Source organism: Prinia subflava, chromosome 3, assembly GCF_021018805.1.
Source record: "Prinia subflava isolate CZ2003 ecotype Zambia chromosome 3, Cam_Psub_1.2, whole genome shotgun sequence".
Taxonomy (NCBI): Eukaryota; Metazoa; Chordata; class Aves; order Passeriformes; family Cisticolidae; genus Prinia; species Prinia subflava.
In genome coordinates, this window is record NC_086249.1 from 59,075,487 (window position 1) to 59,095,114 (window position 19,628).

Genomic DNA, 19,628 nt, shown 5'->3' on the forward strand with positions numbered 1-19,628 from the left:
AATTTTCATCTCCTTTTTCCTTCCAGTGTAATCCCCACAGAATCTTTCATATGCCTCCTTTGTGGCAGTCAGTCCATCCCTTTTTCCACACAGAGGTCACTTGACGTCAGCATGACTGAGAAATGTACAGCCTCTGAGGCTGAGGTGTTTGCTGATGGAAAAATTGCTGGAAAACAAAGTTAAAAATACTTTTGTGTCCCGTTCTTAACTACTCTCATGTGTCCTTTTGGTGTAATTGGTGCAATTTGACACTCTATGTCATCCTAAATTTGGCTATGTGGGAACTTTTCCTCTCCTGGGGAGGAAACTCAATACCGAGGCACAGGAACAGGTTGCCCAGAGAAGCTGTGGGTGTCTCACCCCTAGAAGTCTCCAAGGCCAGGTAGGATGGGGTTGTGAACCACTGGTCTAATTGGTGGCATTCCCGCCTCTGGCAGAGAAGGGGGAACTGGATGATCTTTAATGTCCCATACAACCCAAACCTTTCTATGTTTATATGAGTAATAGGCGCATGTTGATATACTTATGTTTTCCCAGTTAATTATTTTTCTCTTTAGATGCCTAAAGTAAAATTTACTTTTTATGACTGGAATTAAGCCATTAATTCTTCAATACAACAACTTAAAATTATGAATACTGACATACTTTAGATTTTTTTAGAGTATAATTTGATATATTGAATCCAATAGTTGGATTCGTTGTATGGAAAATATCAAATATTTATTGATTATTGAAGTATTTATTTGATTAATGGTAACCCAAAAAATTCCTCTTGGGGCACACTTCAATCCTTGTATTACTGATTCCAAACATACTCAGAAAGTGCAAAGACAATTGAGACATGTAGCTAACTCATTCTCTCTGTGTCACTATTTCAGCTTGAACTAATTTTCCTTTACTGGGTTTATGTGATCTGTATCAAGTAACTCAGATGAGAACCTTTAAAATTTTCCTATAGTCCCTCTAACAAATCTGCATAGTTAAATATATCTTGGCTTTTTGAAGCCTGTTGGCTACTTATTTTTTCTTGACAAAGAATCTCAAACTGATTTTCAGTGGCTTATACTTTCATTTTCTGAGCACGCAGTTTGAAAGTTCTCAGTCCAATTTTTGAGAGGACAGAGTAGCATCCCTTCATATGCACAATGTTCAAGCTCTGAATAAAACATAGATGTTAGATGTTGAACTCCCGAATTATTGAAAGAGTGATTGAAGTAGTATGGAAGAAGTAATGAGTTAAATTCTCTTCTTGACCTTTGAAAAAACATGAAAATTTAAAGGAAATGATCAGATAATTAACTGTTTATCCTATACAATAAATGAGGATGGCATTCTGTGGAAAAAAATCAGATTACAGATCATACTACTAAAGACTGTACCATAAGCTGTTTCCACCAGAGGGACAGATAGATTGCATGTGCATAAATAACATTAACTGTATTTCCCTTTGAAGTTCTTCAGTTGTGATGCCATTCTTTGTCTATAACCCTTGCAGGTTAATATTTGCCCTTATTTGTCTTAATACTTATTTGATTATGTCCTTATTTTAAGGCATATCCTTTTGTTCAGTCCTCTAACAAAGAAATAAATAAAATGACCCATTTATATTCTGTCTCAGCAACCTATGAAATAGGCAGGTAGAAAAGGTAATGAGTCCTTTTTAAAGTATATACAAAAAGATTAGTCGAGGAGGTAGATATACTGTTAGTGAGGGAGCATATCTGACCCCAGAGAGTCTGAGTTTAACCTTTTAAGCATTCCTCCTACTGATGTTTGTGAACACTACCATGAAGAGTGGTTCTCTGCATATTTGTACCATTCCTGTATTATATATAGTTTTAATACCCCACAAAATAGGAGTGCTACTAAACCATTATGAATTAAGTATGACAGATGCCCTCCTTTTTTAACTACAGAAGTTTTTTCCCATCTCAGTCACAGAGCATTTCCATTAAAAGCTTAAGACCCCATCCCTAACCTTGGCAATACTTTCTCCACATGATTAATTATTTTACACATTCTGTAGTCCATTAGGGAAGTGTCTGATGGCCTCAGGACATGAATATCTGGCCTTTATATGCATTATTTTGCCAAACTCTTTTTCTTCTTCATCCTTTTGTAGTGAGATAGAAAACAGCATATTACTTTGGTTTTTCATTGCCATGTTTGTTTCATCTATTTATAATTAATATTTTTTAAAAGGCATTAACTTGCACTTTCAATAATCTTTTTTTGTAAAGATTCAAATATCTTATCCAAAGATAAATCTTAACAAATATCAGGTAGTTCCAGAAATATATGTAAGATCAATGAAGTCTGTAGAAATATGTGCATCTCTTATTAGAAGACCGGATCAAATATTAGTTTTGTAATGATAGTGTAAACTAAAACAAAAGGTGTATATATTGAGATCAATAGCAGCATAATGGAGAAGAGCCCTGTGCTCCCACTTTGTGCTGCCGATGTTCAATGGTCCGTTGTCTTCAATTTGGGTAGCTCTTGTGGGAAAAAAAGGATGTAACTGAACTTTGTCTGTTGTGGTAATGGAAAACTCTACCCTGCCAAAACACTTTCTTGCCTTCTTGCATTTCAGATACAAAATAGTAATCTCTTAGTTAAGGGAAGCACGGGGAGAATTCTAAGATATTTCTTGTACTGTTCAGTATGCTGCCATATACCAAAATAGAAAAAACAAATATAATTCTGGCTGCACTGGAAAACCCTGCCAGAACTCCCTACATTTTCAAAACAATCCAGACAATCCAGTTTCCCCCCAAGACACTGGCTTGAAGACAGGAATGTCACAAAATCTTACTTAACTGGTTTTCACACATTAAGAGAGACCATGCCTTTCTTGTCTCCAAGATCCTGGAAGTCAAACCGCTGTTTAAATCAGAAATCAGTTTGGCTTGTTGATGATATCAGGGAACCCAAAAATTTATGATTTATGAGAGATTTGATTTTATTATTTTGGCATTGGGTTTTCCCATCTGTTGTAAAGCACCTCATTCATCTGAGTAATTGCAATAGACAATGAATATAGAAAATATACATTGAAAGTTTCTATGTTGATATTGACTTAATTACCGCTCCCCCCAAAAAACCCAAACAAAAACAAACAAACTTAAACCTGAAAGTTTTGGATTTATTTTTTGACCTTTATATCAACTTACACTTGTCAGATGTCATGGTTATTAAACTTCACAATTCAGGATATTTTAATTTCCAATGGAGTTAGTAAGAGCTGAAGCAATTGCATTACATAACATGAACAAATATGAAAATTTTGGTCTTTCCCCATATGAAGCTAAGGTGATTATAAACCTCATTTTGGGCACCTATCTGGGTGCCTAAATTCAGTTGGAATGAACACAGCTTTCAACCACATTACTTAATTTTCTTTACATTATGTTCTACAACTTGATTTTACTAAATTCCTTTTTTGCAGGAGAGATGGAGAACCTGCCCACTGGAAAAAAATTTGTAGGCCATATTTAAAACTCCCTGCATGAGTTTTTCTCAATCTTGCCCCTACAAAACACTTCTAATGAAGTTCTTGTGCTGTAGCACGTTGAGAGCACATCTGAGGAAAAATAAGAAAAATAACAAAAACAACAACAAATCAAATTCAGACTCACATCTTCATCCTCTGGCATTCTAAATTATTCTCTATGGTCAGATTCTTAATGTTTGGACCAGTTTGTTTTCAAAGGGAGATTTATCTAAGTCTAAACATCTATTAAGTAAACTTCAATATCTGAGTGAGTCACATTAGCAGAGAGGTGACAAGAAGTATGTACTTTTAGACTGAGATTCATCTGGGTTGTTCCTGAGATCTACATTAGGATGAGATAAATCATAATCTGTAAGTGACATTGTCTCTTCGTTGATTGCTCGGGGAGTTTAACAGCTACTTTAAATGTAAATGTAAATATAAAAGTCATCAACATTTGGTTGGTCACAACACACAGCCAGGCAATTTTTTTCTGAATTATGGATGCATCTTCCAAATAACTCCATTGTGGGATTTATTTGTATCAAAACTTGAGTTTTCTGGGTTTATATCTACTAGAGCAAATTGGAAATGGAAGAAATTGCTCCAAAGGCAATTCTGATGTTCATCCCACCAAAGATGAATGAAAAGGTAAAGCACTGACTTTCCTTATAGAAATAAAGTTCTTTATTTATGACGTGTAACCCATCACATTTTTCTTGTAATGATGTCCATTTTACCATAATATTTTAAATATCTTATAGAACATAAAATTAAAACATCTGTCTTAAATATCAAAGAAAGAAGTGAAAATAACACATTACATCCTAATTCAGAAAACTTATGGTAGACATCTAATGTAGGACAGATGCATCACACCCTCAGCGTGCTGAGTCCTCTCCATGAGGTACAGAGGACAGGTTCCCATTCAGAGGTGTGAAACAGAGCCAGAACCCCACAGTTATATCTACAGTTCCTGACCCAGAGCGTGCTCTGGAGTTTGACCCTGCCAGCTGTCTCTGCAGTGCTAGTGGGAGGACAGGCAACACAGCAACCCTTCCCAGCCTGTCCTTGTGCCTCACCAGTCGTGCAGGCAAGAGCCACTCACTGAAAGTATTGGTGGCTGATGTTGGCCCAAAGTAGGCAGTGTTTGAAGCTCCCATGACAGGAATGTAGAGAGAGGTAATAACCACAGGCCATTCTGCTTACTCTCACAATTGTCATCTCTAATTTTCTTTTTAGAGGAGATTCTCTTTGCTTTCTACTCTCTAGCCTTTCTTGCTTTCTCTTTCACTCTTTTTATTGCTGCTCTCTCCCTCACATTACATCAATGCCACAGAAATCTTTTGAATTTCCTGCAAATCAGGACACAGAATTTGCACTTAGCTGAGTAAAAGCAGTAGATGGAATTCAAGTGTCTTTCTTGCTTAGGTAAATTGTTGATCCCCAGATACACTGTGTTCTGGGAAGGCAAACGCCATGTTAAAAAAAAAAAAAAGCAAAACTTTAAAGGGAAAAGGCTTTCCTTTTTCCTGAAGGCTGTGTTTTTACAGTCTGTAGTCACCATTGACTGCAGCATGGACTGTGTACACCACATTTCTGAAAACTGAGCCAGTAGAGTTTTAGTTTCCATCCTGGAGCCAGTCAAGAAGCTAAATGTGTTCCTGACTCAGTCAGAGACACTCCTGTGCCTTTATTACAGCATTTGATATTACATCTGGAGCTGTTAATTAATATGTTTTAAAGACATATTAAGTCTTATTTACAGCAGATGTAGCATTAGAAGTGATCTTCCATTCCACCCCAGCTTCCCTTCATTTTCTGGACACCTATAATAAATTTTAATTTTAAAAAGATTTTCACTTTAATTTGAGTTTTCAGATGTCTGCTCAGTGTTGTTTCTTTTTCCTTTCTATTTCTTTTTCCATCACAGACAGGTATATAAATGATTAGTTTATACAAATTTCAGAGGGATTTTTTTTTAAAGATCACAGACCTATAGGGAATATGTAGCTTTAAAATGTATCACAGATTTACACTGAAAGATGCTCCATAAAAGGATGACACTACAAGTTACATCAAACAAGCAAACATTTGTTATGGGGACAGTAAAATTTACTTTTCACAAAAGGAGCCTACAGTAATAGTGCCTTCAATTCTATTTCCCAGAATGTTTCTTAAGTATGTTAATAAAGTCTTTATTGTGTCTGCTTATAAAAGTCGCCACCATTTCCCATTAGAAAGTCTCTGTTTATTCATCAAACATTTACTGACAGTGACTGCTGGGAGCAGGCTCAGATTTCCACTCCATTACACGTTTGTGGCATAAAACACATTAATTATAGATATATTACAATATTCAACTCATTGAGGAAAAATTAGATGATCAAGGCTCATTTTCCTTGACAATAAGCAAGTTAATGAAAATACTAATTACCTGATGATGAAGTGGAGCCTTCAGGATTGAACGCTTAGCATCTGTAGAAGAGCTCTGTGAATCTAGCATAGAATATTAAAGCCAGAAGCACTGGAAGTCTAAAGGGTAGTTCATGAGGTCAACATGTGCCCTTTAATCACAGGACAGAGAGTAGTTAGTTCATAATATAAACTTTTATATGCTGCTTTGAAGGATGTCATGAAAAGCCCTATAAGCATAGTGTTCATTTAAAACTATTTATTTTAGTGAACTGGTGGGTTTTGAATTGGTAGATACATTGGCTACCTTAACTTTTTTAAAGGAACTGTGGAACCTAACAATGATTAATTTCTGTATACAGAAGTATGTGAATGTTGGAATAGAAATAAATAAGATGCAGCCACATGCATTTATTTTCTCTAGTTTCAGGAAAAAAGTCATAATCAAAGTTAATGGTATATGAAGTTAAACAATTTCAAATTCAGAAAATTTCTTGTTGCTTGTTTATTGCAACCACTTCTGGTTTTGTACTTGTATAGTTCTTCTTACCATTTTCACATTAGACTGTGAATTGGAATCACTAAACTGATGATGTCATTCTGTAGTTTCTTTACAAGATCAATTTTACTTCTCATCTGCTTTTGAAATTTTACTAGTATAGCTGGGAACTGTTTGGTGTAGGAGGTTTCCTTCATTCTGGACTGCTTATACTGTCTGTTAAAGACAGAAGTGTCATTGGTTTATTCAGCTTAGTTCATTTTTTTCCTCAATTATTGTGTTTGACAACTTTGTAGCAATTACAGATTGCTAAATGGGATTTTCCTGAGCTGGCAAATAGTAAATAATTACAAAATATTCCCCAAACATTGTTTCTTTTCTGAATACAGTAATATTCATGTTTAACTAAAAAATTGCCTTCTTAAGTTTTCTGCAAGCACCAGCACTGTAGCACCTGATAAAATGATATTAGCTTCTAACTGTCCTAAAACTCTGTAATAAGTTATGGATAAAAAAACTTTTTAATCTGATTTATTCTAATGGCACCTGTTATTTTAATATATTGCTTTTCTTATGAAAACATGAAGATTTGTAAATCTCACAACCTCCCTCCTATGTACAGGATACTGGGGTGATCACAGAATCATAGACTCATAATTATAGAAGCATAGAATCAGAATCTTAAAATCATGGAATGGACTGGGTTGGAAGAAACTGAAAGATCATCTAGTTCCAACTCTACCACTGTGTGCAGGGACACCTCCCACTAGATCAAGTTGCCCAGAGCCCCATCCAGCCTGGCCTTGAACACTTCTAGAGATAAGACACCCACAGCTTCTCTGGGCAACCCATTCCAGTGCCTCACCACCCTCACAAGAATTTCTTTCAAATATCCAATTTAAACTTACCCTCTTTTAATTTGAATCCATTTCCTCTTGTCCTGTCACTACCTGTTCTTGTAAAAAAGTCCCTCTCCATCTTTCCTGTTGGTTCTTGAAGGCTACAATTAGGTCTCCCTGAAGCCTTTTCCAGGCTGAAAAAACCAAATTTGTTCTAGCCCTCTAATCAGTTTGGTGGCCATGTTGGTAAGGGGCTCTCCAGTGTAGATAATGATTTCATGGAAATACGATGCAGGTCTTGAGCTCACTTTTCTTCTTCAAGCACCTTACTAATAGGTTTGAAACATGCAGGTTTTGCCCTTGATGTAGGCCATTACTCCTGCTTTGTGACTAGGTGTTGTCTGCAGTACCATGTTAAAGCAGCCGTCCAATATCACTTCCCATTTAACAGGGAAATCTCTATGTAACAACAGTCCAACATCTTTCCAAAGCACTTCAAGCAGTCAATTCTGAAATAATTTTGAATAAATTTCTTTAAAATGTTCCATCCCTCCTGTTCCATGTAATACATTTTTGTATGACTTCCTGAGAAATCACCAGCAATAGACTTCTCCTGAAATTAGTATCATGAGATTTTAACTTGGTAAAACACAAAACAAGTCCATTAACTGGTATCAAAGGCCTGTGTGGTATGCTTCTCTGAAAGGGAAGATGCTGGAGAGTGTCAATACAAGAACTTAGACTGAAAAGGTTACAACTCTACTTCTTACAACAACAATATCCCAGAGGTATACCAGTTTCTTTTATATCAGTTTTTTTTACATTTCATGGTTTTACAGTTCTGCAGGTCTATAAGGAACATTTACAATGTCTGCTTTATTTTAGACAAAACATCCTCCTGCTTTGCATCTGACAATTATAAGGGGGGACTGCTCAGGAGAAAAGAAGCAATGATGCACTTCCCTCAGCTTTCAGAAGTGTACAGGGGGAATGCTGTTCATCATCTGACACTTCTCCACAGAGTTTATAATTTGTTTCCTATAAATTACACATACAATGAAAACAGAAAATAAGTCTATCATCTAATCTATTTTTGCAGTCCTAAATTTTAAAAGAGCCTTACACTATTCAAAATAGTTTAAAACTTTAACAGAGATGAAATCACAAACACACTATAAGATTAGCATTGCAGTTATAACTTCTAGCAATCTTGCTGCTTATCCAGTCCACAGGAAGAAAGACGTGCCTAAAAATCTGCACAGGTACAACGGGCCACCAAGTCAGGTCATAAAATAAGAAATGTCATGGAGAAGGAGGTAACCTTTTTTTTTACCTTAAGTGCACATGTTCAGACTATAAGAGATACACACATTTGTTTGGCATTCATATTCCTGAAGCCAGCTCTGAGTATAGGTTCCTAGTCAGAGTTTTTATCCTGAAGAAAACAAGGAGACATGTTGACTCTTTCACAGTGTATAAGGTAATCCTCATTTGGGAAACAGGATGTGAGGATTCCAGGCCTTTTTTATGGGCTTTATATCCATAATCCAGTTAATTCTTTTCATAGTATGACATGGAACTATCTGTTGCAGTTTGTCCCCTGGCAGAGGGACAAATCTGCATATAGCCGTATCCATATTGCCAGACAAAGTCAACTAGATCTAAACTGACCTTGGGGGTTTGTTTCAACAACGTCTAACTGGTCACTCTGATGGAGAGGCCTGAATCAAACTGAGATGGTACTCAGTTATTTGAGAGCATAGAAAGTATTTTAAAATAATTTACCAAGATCACTTCTTGCCATATCCTCCTTCTGCTTTGACCTGTTCTCACTTTGTTGTTGCATCCTTCTACCACAGATTAAAGATCATCTCTTCAACACTTCTGCGCTTTGACAACAGCACAAACTGGAATTGCAAGTAGCCAAGCATCCAGTCCCTTAGCCTTTTACTCAGGACCATACTTACATACACTATTGCTCTTCTACACTCTTTCACATTTATTTTCTTTTTCCAGTGCTTGCAGCTTCTGGTAAATATTGCTGTAGCTTTATTCATGTCTTATTATTTCACAGAAGAAGGCAACTTCTCAGAAGATATAGTGAGAAAAAACCTTTTTTGAGTGAACTATTAAACAACAATTTTTGATATAGAGAATGCAGGTACATTTTACACATGAACATGCACTGGGTTTGTGATACAGAAAGCCTTCATACAGGTCAAATAATCTAAATCTTGAGTGTGGTGTTCCCAAGGATAATAGTGCCTCAGTAGTTATAGGGACAATATCCAGAGTGTCATCTCTTTACAAAAATTCATCCTTGGTGCTCTCATCCGGATCTACCCAAGCAACATAAGATCACCAGCAGAACTGAACAGAAAAATATATCTACTCTTTGAAACTTCATTAAATATTTTCAAAAGAAATTTTGCTAAGCAGTTCTCACTAGTTTCACAGACTCTATAAGCTGAACATATTTTACTTGGTTCAACAATCAGAATTTTCATTTATAGCAACAAGAATTTTAGTAATTCCTGTCACTGAGTGAAGCCAGGGTGATGTGATTTTTTTTCCTCCATTTAAGAAGCAAAAAGTTTAATCCAAACTGAAAAACATTAACCAAAATTTTGGGCTAAGCTGAAAAAACTGAGACACATTTTTTGGTGTGTATGTTAACTACAGTAGCACAGATTTTAAGCAGTTGGTCACAGGGATGCCATGTTGTGATACATGATTACATTTTGACAAAGTAATAACCAAAAGGGCAGCTTCAAGCAACATGAAGACTGAACTGGCAACTACCCATTGTTGATGTGCAATTCCATTTTCTGAACAAGCAGAACTCTTCTGAACTCTTTTTTAGCAACAGTTCAACATCAGCCACTATTACAGTTTGTGGTTTCAGTAACCACTGGGTTAGTGCAAAACTCAGCCTTTGCAGTGTGTGAAATCCAGTCCACCTTTCCAAGCCATATTTAATCTCATATTTCTCACTTTTTATCAATCTCAGCTGACAGTTTTGAGTTGTGCCAGTGAAGAGATTTACTCAGGTGCCCTGGGCCATTCTCAGACTTACCTGTGGTAGTTAGTTCTCCATGGCTCCTGTTCAACTAGTGGTCACATGTTTCCTTGTCAAACCTCCACAAGGAGGAAATGCCACACCTTATGGTCACAAGGACCATTCATTCAGGACCTCAGAAATTCTCTCTGATCTGGAAAATGTGACCAGAGCCATACAATTTAAATTAAGACTCCCATGCTGAATATACATATCTGGTCCCATTTGAAGAAACAGAGACTCTTCTACTTTCAACTGGCAGTTCCAGGAGGGAATAAGTTTTATTGGGGAGGGTCCTATATCGCATCTGGAAATCCTGTGGAGTTTTCATGCATATCTTACAATATATCTGAAAGCACTAAAGACCTCTGCTTTAAAAACATTCTTAAATTTCTGACTAGTGTGTAAAATTAGACAAGAATAACACCAGCCACAGTCCCTCCACAGCACACTGTGCATCTTTATCCAGACTTTAAGCTGTATTTAGGTATTTACAGGGGAGGATGGGATAGCAGAATAATTTTTCTAAACTGTTAAGCACCTTATGTGCCTATTTTCCATTGAGATCAAGAGAACCTGGGCACCTAACACATTAAGTAGTTTTAAATATTTTATCTGCATCTCTCAATAATTTATATTTTTAGAAATCCTACCTCTTGCAGTAAAAATGTACTGGTATTAACAGCTTAAGCCTATTCATATTTTCCAGTAAAAGACAAACTAATAGCAGGAATCATTCAGGTTTCTCCTTTTACTCAGCAACTTTGTATCCTTACATATTTTATTTCATCCCCCAAAAGCCTCAATAAAAGCCCATTTAGTTTTATAGGGTTCAGCCGCTTGTATGGGTTTCAATGAAGAGTGGAAACAAATTCCAGTTGTGTGAGTTTTTTGAAAGACCACTGAGCCATCAATGTTTTTATTCCTGAGGGGTGTTACATCATCCTGGGTATGACTGTCTTTCCTATGAGCATTAATTATTATAGCAGCGAGTAGCCCTCTTTCAGACTTTTAGGAAAGGGTTTCATTTCCGTAGAAGATATTATGCCGTTATTGACATTTCCTTCATATATTTTTTGATTTTCAATTCAATATAAATAAAAATTTACTATAAAGACAGTGGGATAATACTGAAAAAAAATCATTCCATGAAGCGAAGAATCAAATCTGAGTAAAGATTTCCAAAAGAGTTCTAGAAATGTTCGGGACATTAATGCCACCCATTGTTACACAAGTGCTGTATTGTTTTCTCTTCATTGCTTCAAACCACAGATATAGAACACCTTTTTTGCAGCCCTTGCTGAGAAATTTACCACGTTCATAGCAGAACTGCAATCAGAGAATATTCCAGTGATTCCAAATCCTGACTCTTACCAATGGAAAACCAGAGATGCTACATGACATCCACTACATCACTATTCTACATGTAGTTTTTCTAGAATGAGAAGCTCAGAGTAAAAACTTACCTGACTCTCCAGTAATACTGCCACCTAAAAATGAATCCAACCCCTCTTTGGGAGAGTTTTAGAGATCCTATCTGTTATTCATATAGGGGACATTTTCCTAATGCTAACATGTCAGATATTCCACAGAAAGGCACAGTTTTCTTCACTAGTTTAATCTCTACCACTTTTAAAATCTGCAGAGGCTTACTGCCTAACTCTAGATATTTGTTCAAGTGATTTTTTGACCTGAACATTTTTGTATAATTTCATCCCTCCAGCATGGCATGTTACGTTTGAGTTAAAAAGATTGTGGGGATACAAAGAAGGAATTATTGTCCTAGAGTCTGAAGTTAAGTTCCAGCATTTGCAAAGGACAAGTTGAAAAGAAACCCTTAATGTCCTAATTCATAAAGAAGTTAATTTTGAGAGCTGAAATATATTACTTACAAAAAATGAAAAGAAAGAGGAAAATAGTCTTCTTTACCTCTAAAATGCTTTCTTCTTTGTCTGTAGCAGGTGCCCCAGGACACATTATACTGCCTGCTTTAATTTGTCTTTAATATCAGATGTGCCTTATTGATTTCTTCTGTGTATGTTTTCATTTTGAATAATTCAGAGGCACAATTTTTTTCCATTATGGTCAATAGCCAGAGAAAATTCTGAAAATAATCAATTGAGCCCTGCCTGACGATTACTAGTGTTGATATCCCCCGAAGTGAGGGAGTCGGAAAGGCCAAGGATAATATGACACAACAGTCAATCAGTGCAATCAGTGGAAGTATCAACATGGGCTGCACGATGAGAGCCAGATCCATGTCAAGGATCCATAACGGCTCCTGAAAGTTCAGATGCTTGACTTCTTGTCATATGCTGCAACAGATGGACTATGTAAGATTAGATTCAAAAGAGCCTCTCTCCCTCTTTTTCAAAGTGATAGGATCATAAAGCAGCTGTGTGGTATGATTTGCATAACACTTAATGTCTTCATTTTAATTTTTTTTTCTGTTTTTTAGCTTTCCTAATAACAACTACCTTCAAAGAATGAGCAGGATGAGCGTTTTGCCAAAAACATTCACAAAAGCCAGACAGAAATATTATTTTGGTTTCAACCTAATGCTGATGGGTAACACGTTTAGCTAGAGATCATGTATGACCACTGTAGTAATTCCCCACATCCATCCACATAATCAGGGCACATCACATTTAATCTGTAGTAGAAAAAAAAGCATTTTTTTCAGTGTAGAAATCTAGTGAAGTTGCCAATAGTAGCTGACAAATGATGGTCCTAATCAGTGCAGATATGGGCTTGAGGGTTGTTGCAACTTCAGCTGAAGTCAGGGCAAGAATCCGATTTAAAATAAGCATGCACTCTATACACACATAGATAGACAGACAGACAGACAGACAGACAGACAGATAGATAGATAGATAGATAGATAGATAGACAGATAATTGTGTGTATATATGTATCTGCTGAGATGAATATCTCCAGAGAGTCTTCTAAGCACAACTATTGCCATGCAAGACAGTGAGCAGTGGCTGTGCAGCTCACCATGTCTGTTACCCAAATTCATAAAATGGCAATATATGGAATTAAACACTAAATAGCTTATAACTAAATAGTTTAATGACAATCCAATGCGTACAAAGAAAAGGAGTAAATTGGCAGCACTAGCTCAGTTTCCCATGGATAACTTATTTATAAATCTCTCTGTGATTTATTATTAATCTCCTTATGCAATAATCACTTATGCATATAAACATGGCTAAGCTTAAAAATTGTATTCTGATTCATGTTTCTTTACAAAGGAAATATTTTGACTATGGAACTCAAATCATTACTATTTTAAAGGTTTTGAACACATTAAAATAAAACATTATGGAAAATACAATTTTTGATACTTCCAGGTTTCTTTAAATTTTGCTTTTCATCACAGTATTTTGGAATAAATTAGATGAGACTCTTAAATCTCCATTAAATATATTACTGTCAATCTGAAGAAAAAAATTAAACTAGAAATAGATAATTAGAATTGACATAGTTTATTTTTAAATGAGGCATGATCCATGAAAAAAATCAAAATATTTTTTAAAATTTACCTCAAAAGTAAAGGTACTCCCTCATAAATATTAATATGCTTTCTATGTTACAAACATATGTGATATGCTCCAATTATTTTCTTAAAAGTAGGTCACTATGCATTTTACTCCCGTTTTCCGTATTCCCATGACCACAAAACACGTTATGATTCTTGTTCCACAGTCATGGAAAACATGACCATAAAAGAAGCTGATGTCTAGAACCAGAGCAGCAGACACAGTTGGGATGGAGCTTTTATATGGTAAAAGATCCACTCCATTGCAGCAGTACATGAAGCAATAACCACATGCTGCAATTGATTAACACGGGAGCGAAGCTGAGGTGCTTAATCAATTGCAAAAGCCACTTATTATGAGCCTATTACAAAGCAACAGGAATTTTTAGTATGATTGTATGAGCTAACATATGAAACAGAAGGGAGTATAAAAAGATACTGTAATTCTTTTCTGTAGAAAAAAAGCTAAGTGCCTTTTATCATCCTTTCCAGCGAAAGGGAAGATAATGTGGTTCAGAAACTGTAATGTATAAAACTAACTGAAACCAGGACAGACCCTGGTTTTAGTGCCTGCTTTGGCATATCACATTTTGCATTCAGACTTCCATCCAGGCTGCCATGTGAATTTTGAGGGAGAAGCTTCTTCCCACAGCTCCAAACCCGAATTTCAAGGGAGAAGCTCTTGCCCACAGTCCCAAACACGAATTTCAAGGGAGAAGCTCTTGCCCACAGTCCCAAACCATGCCCAGGCACTGACAGAGAAGACCAGGTCAGCACAGGCCAAGTTCACAACCATGACTGACAGGGATAACCAGTATCACTCCTCAAGTCTGAGCCTGGGCCTTGCTGGGTTTGAAATGATAAGCCAAGCCAGCGAGAATAAACTTCTCCCTTGGGCAGGCCTGGGAACTGGAAAGCAAAGAAAATAAATTCAAAGAGGTTGAACATTAAATATTTTCATGATATATTTCTTGTCAGGACAAAATATATGTTCTCAGAATCTAAGGCCACATTTTTTTCTTATTAAAATTTAGACATTTTATTTAACCTGTCTCCACAGTGAGTGAAGGACAATAGGTACTTGCACAAAGGAATTCATCTCTTCTATCTAGATATCTTAGAATGGCATTCATTGTCTTCTGATTGCAAAAAATGTCCCTTGGTCTCCTGCTATGGAATCATCTCTGTGTGCTTTTGTTTTGATGTCCATAAAAGTAGGCAGATGCCCAAAACCTGCTTAGTTTTCATTTCTTCTTTTCTACTGAAATCTTTTATTCACTCAACAATGTTTATCTCCCTGCCTGAAATAATGTGGCTGGATGAGAGAATACTTCAAGCCATAGTGAAAGACCACCAAGTGCATTCTTTCCAAGCTGCTCCTCCCTTTTCTCTCTGCAGGATTCATGTTCAGCTGTTGGTGATCCCAAATTGCCTCCTCCTGTCCCACAAAGGTGTTGGAACGGTGGCAAGAAAGTTGTGCTGTCATAACAGGTGTGACACTTCAGCCCTTGTGAAGCAAAGGCAGAAGTAAAGCAAACATGAGATCCTCTGAACCACAAGTTGTGGGAACCATTGGAACACTGATGTGCAGCTGTCACTGCTTTCATGCCCAGAAGGAATACACCAAGGGACAACACTGTTTGACTTAAAATTTTTCCTTGCAGAATCCTTTAAGATGTTAAATTCTTCTTCTTTTGATCCAAATCACATCTAGATGTTTTATGAGTCATTTGGCAGACATATCAACAGCCTTTAGAGTACTTTTTTTTACTTTAAACAGATTTTTGTCAATACAAAGCAGAGCGATATTGTTTCAGACTTAGTTTATTTTTTCACTACTCATTTTTTCACAACCCAGATGTTATAAAAAGAACCAACACTTGGTTTTTCATGTAGTAACATTTCTTTATTTCAGAGAGAAGGAAAAAAAAAGGAATTTTTTGGCTCTGTGCCTTTGTCAGAAAAGGGCAACCCAAGGGAGTCATTAACTGTGGGGTAATCTCTTTGCTCATGGATGTAATATTAATGTAGTTTCCATAGTCTACCTATTAAACGAATTGCAGTGTAAGATTTTATCAAACCAAGCTTCTGTGAATAAAATAAATCTTATATAAAATTCACTAATTAAGTATATTACAACCAATAATGTTGCAATGAGCACATTAGTGGAAGCTGACTTTCAGGATTGATATATTTCATCGAGTAAATGATACTACCACTTTGAATTTGGAGAGCTAGATTTTTTTCCTCTTGTGTGAGGCTTATTTCTTGGTAAAACCTTAAATAAAATATGTAGAAGTATATTAAGGTAAGCAGCACTAGAATTTCAATTATTAGTATCATTTACTGAAAAGTTGGTAAATTACCAAAATTCTGCTACTACTCAGAGAACGATCACATTTTTCTTATGTTAATATTCTCTTCTAGTAATACCAAAAGATACTTAGTAAAAACAGTAATTTCACAGACATTTGTACTCATCTGAAATAATTTTTAAATGACATTTATGAATAAAGTCTTACAACCATTTTAGTAATATGCTTGATAATCAGATCAAATATGTCTCATTACTTCCTCCTATATACTGGTTAAAAAAATAATAAGGCATTTGCATAGAATTTTTGTTTATTTTTGTACAGTTGTTTAAAACAGTGTATAAAAGTACCTATGAAAGGAAAACATGCACAAGCATGATGCTGGTTCACAGAATCACAGAATCACTCAAATACTTGTACGTGTATTTCTTTGAGCAAGAGATTACAGAAGGCATGGGGTCAAGCTATGTTAGAGGACGACTTAAATGATTCTATGTGTAAAGTCCATTCTTAAGATCTCGTAGGATATGTAACTTTCACATATGTTGCCTGTTTCCTTGCTTCTCTTCCACACATGCACACATTTTTTTCCCATTTGTTTGGTTATGACTCCCTTTCTGAACCCTTCTTCTATCATATCCATTTGATAGTGTTTCATTTATAAGATTCATATTTAAGATCAGCAAACTCCATATTGCCTGCTTCATCAACATCAGTTTCACAAGTTCTCACAATAAAACCTCACTTTTTTGCAGTGCACTGAGCCAAATCTCTTGTGCCCATAAAAGTGTGCTGATAATGAACAAAGTGGATTTCCTTCTAAGGTATTTGATGATGATGATGTAATAAAAAGAACAAAGAAATAATATATTAAACAATAGTAACTGGCCATATGTTGACTCTCCATTCTGTGTGTTGGTTCAAGATATGTTTCATTCGGGGATCAAAATCACTGCTCTAAAACTTTTCTCAAATCTGTTTGCCATGACACTTCACATGACAATAAAACCACAGATTTTCAGGTGTCAGTTCAGATGCCCAAAGATAGGTGCTAGCTAGTGCTAACTGATATTTCCAATAGAATTTCAAGATGTTTGTATAGGGCTGTCACATAATTCTAATTTTGTAATTCTGTGACCTTTTGTGTTTTTAGAATAAACCTTGTTTTCCTGTTTAGTTTGCTTAGCTAAAAAACCTTCACCTTAAGTCAAGCTACAACTGCTGATTTGGTATCATCAAGTATCTGATTAATGAGAGGTGTCCCCAATTACTCCCACTGTCCTGGGGTTTTCTGGGTAGACCATGAAGAGGCAAATTATCCATGTTTTTATATACTTTTTTTTTATTTTTCCACCTAAGCATTATTGATTTATGCAACCTTTCTTTAGACCTTAAGTTTCTGAAATGTCATATCATTCTTGTGCTCAGCTAGACTCTTGCATTTTGTCAACATCTTTGCTCAAGTGTGCAACCCAAAACTAAGAACAGGCTTCCTCTGAGGACTCACATGCAATGCAAAATTATGATCACCCTATCTTATATGTGACACTTCCATTCACACATCTCAGAATGACATTTGCCTCTTTTTCACCAGAGCTGATTGCCACTCCTGCTTTGTTTCTTCAGTGCTACTGCCTAACTAGATATTGCCCATATTGCTGGAGTGCTCTTGAACTTTTTGTTTTGTTTTGTTTTTCCCTCTGGATAATCTTACTCAAATCCATCATGTTGATTAGGGGACAAATATGTCTTTAATATAGAAAGATCATTTTGAATTCTGATCTAATGGAATTAGATCCTGTTTCTCTTCTGTCTTACAAAAGTCCTAAGTTTAGTGTCATGAGCAAGACATACAAATGTAGCTCCATCACCATAACCCAAGTGATTAATCCATATCCGGCTCAGTACATGCTTCTTGAGGATCCATTTAGAAATGTTCTCCTCACAGTAAAGTTCATATGTTGTCTTCGTCTAAGTGTTCCACCTTTCACACACAAATGCAACAGTGATTTTATTCAGCTATTTTTCTGATTTGCTCATGAAAGTCCTACATGAGAATGTTCAGACTAATCCAAAGTTAAATTATGTCTCATACTTACAACCTTTCATTACCTCAAACACTGATTTTTTTCTGTCTTTTTCAATTAAAAATGTGGTTAGAATGACTTGCTGTTGAAGACAGGCACATTTACCTCCAGTTCCCTCATGTTCACCCAGTTTAGTCCTAGATGGCTACACCAACACTACCATTTCAGTTCAAATCAAATACGTGCCTCTGAAATAAGTCTCCCAACAGCCCTCATGCTTTAGTTCACACTCAGTCTCATGAGTTCCAACTAAACTGGAAAACACCCATCAAAAGCCCACTAAACATGCTGCATGGGACCAAATGAAAGTCACTTTGAAGAAAGGCACTGTGTGGAGTGAAGGTGTTCACACCAACTGTGCCCCTCCTGCTGTGCTGCACTGCTTGCTGCAGACTTAGCCTATGCGCCCCTCTTCCAGTCTTCATTAAGCTTCCATGAACTCCAAAATGATAGCTCTGCAGCTTTTTCAGCTAACATCCTAGAATTTGAAGGTGCATTTTTTCATGTTATTGTAACACCTCTTCACTTAGTTTTGTTAATTTGAAAGCAGGAGAAAAAGACTCTAGTGTCCTTCCTCTGTGCCTTCTCTTATTTACTTTCCTTCTCTTCCCTCTTCAGGACTGATATGATACTTTTTGTTGCTTTCCTGTCTATTCCCTCCCTAATGTATTTCTAGAATCATGTCTACTTGCCTTTCATCTCCCTTGCTAGTTGTAAGTCATTTTGCATTTTAGCCTTTCTGAGTTCATCCCTACATGCTTGTGCTATTATCCTCCACATCCTTATTCAGCTGTCCTTGTTTCCACTTTTAATAGATTTCCTTTTTTTCCATTCTTTACTCCTTAAAGAGTTCCTGATTCAGCCACATTGTGTCTTCCAAGCTCTCCTGCTCATCAGAATACTTTGCTTTGTGCCTTTAATACAGTCTCTTTCAATAACTGCCAGGTCTCCTGAATTCCTTTATCTTTTATATTATCTTCCCAAGGGACCCTGCTTACCAGTTTCCTCAGCTGTTGAAGAGTGCTTTTCTGAAGTCCATTATGCATACTCTGCTGTTCTCCCTCCTTCCTGTTCTCAGTATGATGAGCCTGTGATCCCTTTCACCCAAACTTTTATTCCATCATCAGAGTTTCGATAAGTCTTCCTGTATTAGTTGGGCTGCTATCTAAAAGTGCTGTTCTTTCTACTGCCTTATCTACCACACCAAATCGTGGACAGGTAGCATAGTGAATAGCATAATAAAGAGGAGTGTGATGGTAGAATATGAACAGCCCAAGTCAATCCACTTTATTCAGCATTGGTGGCTCTTCAGCTGCATTATGGTGGTCAGTGCACTTCAGTGAAAATGCACAACATCTCAGGGACTGCAGGAAAAGATTGA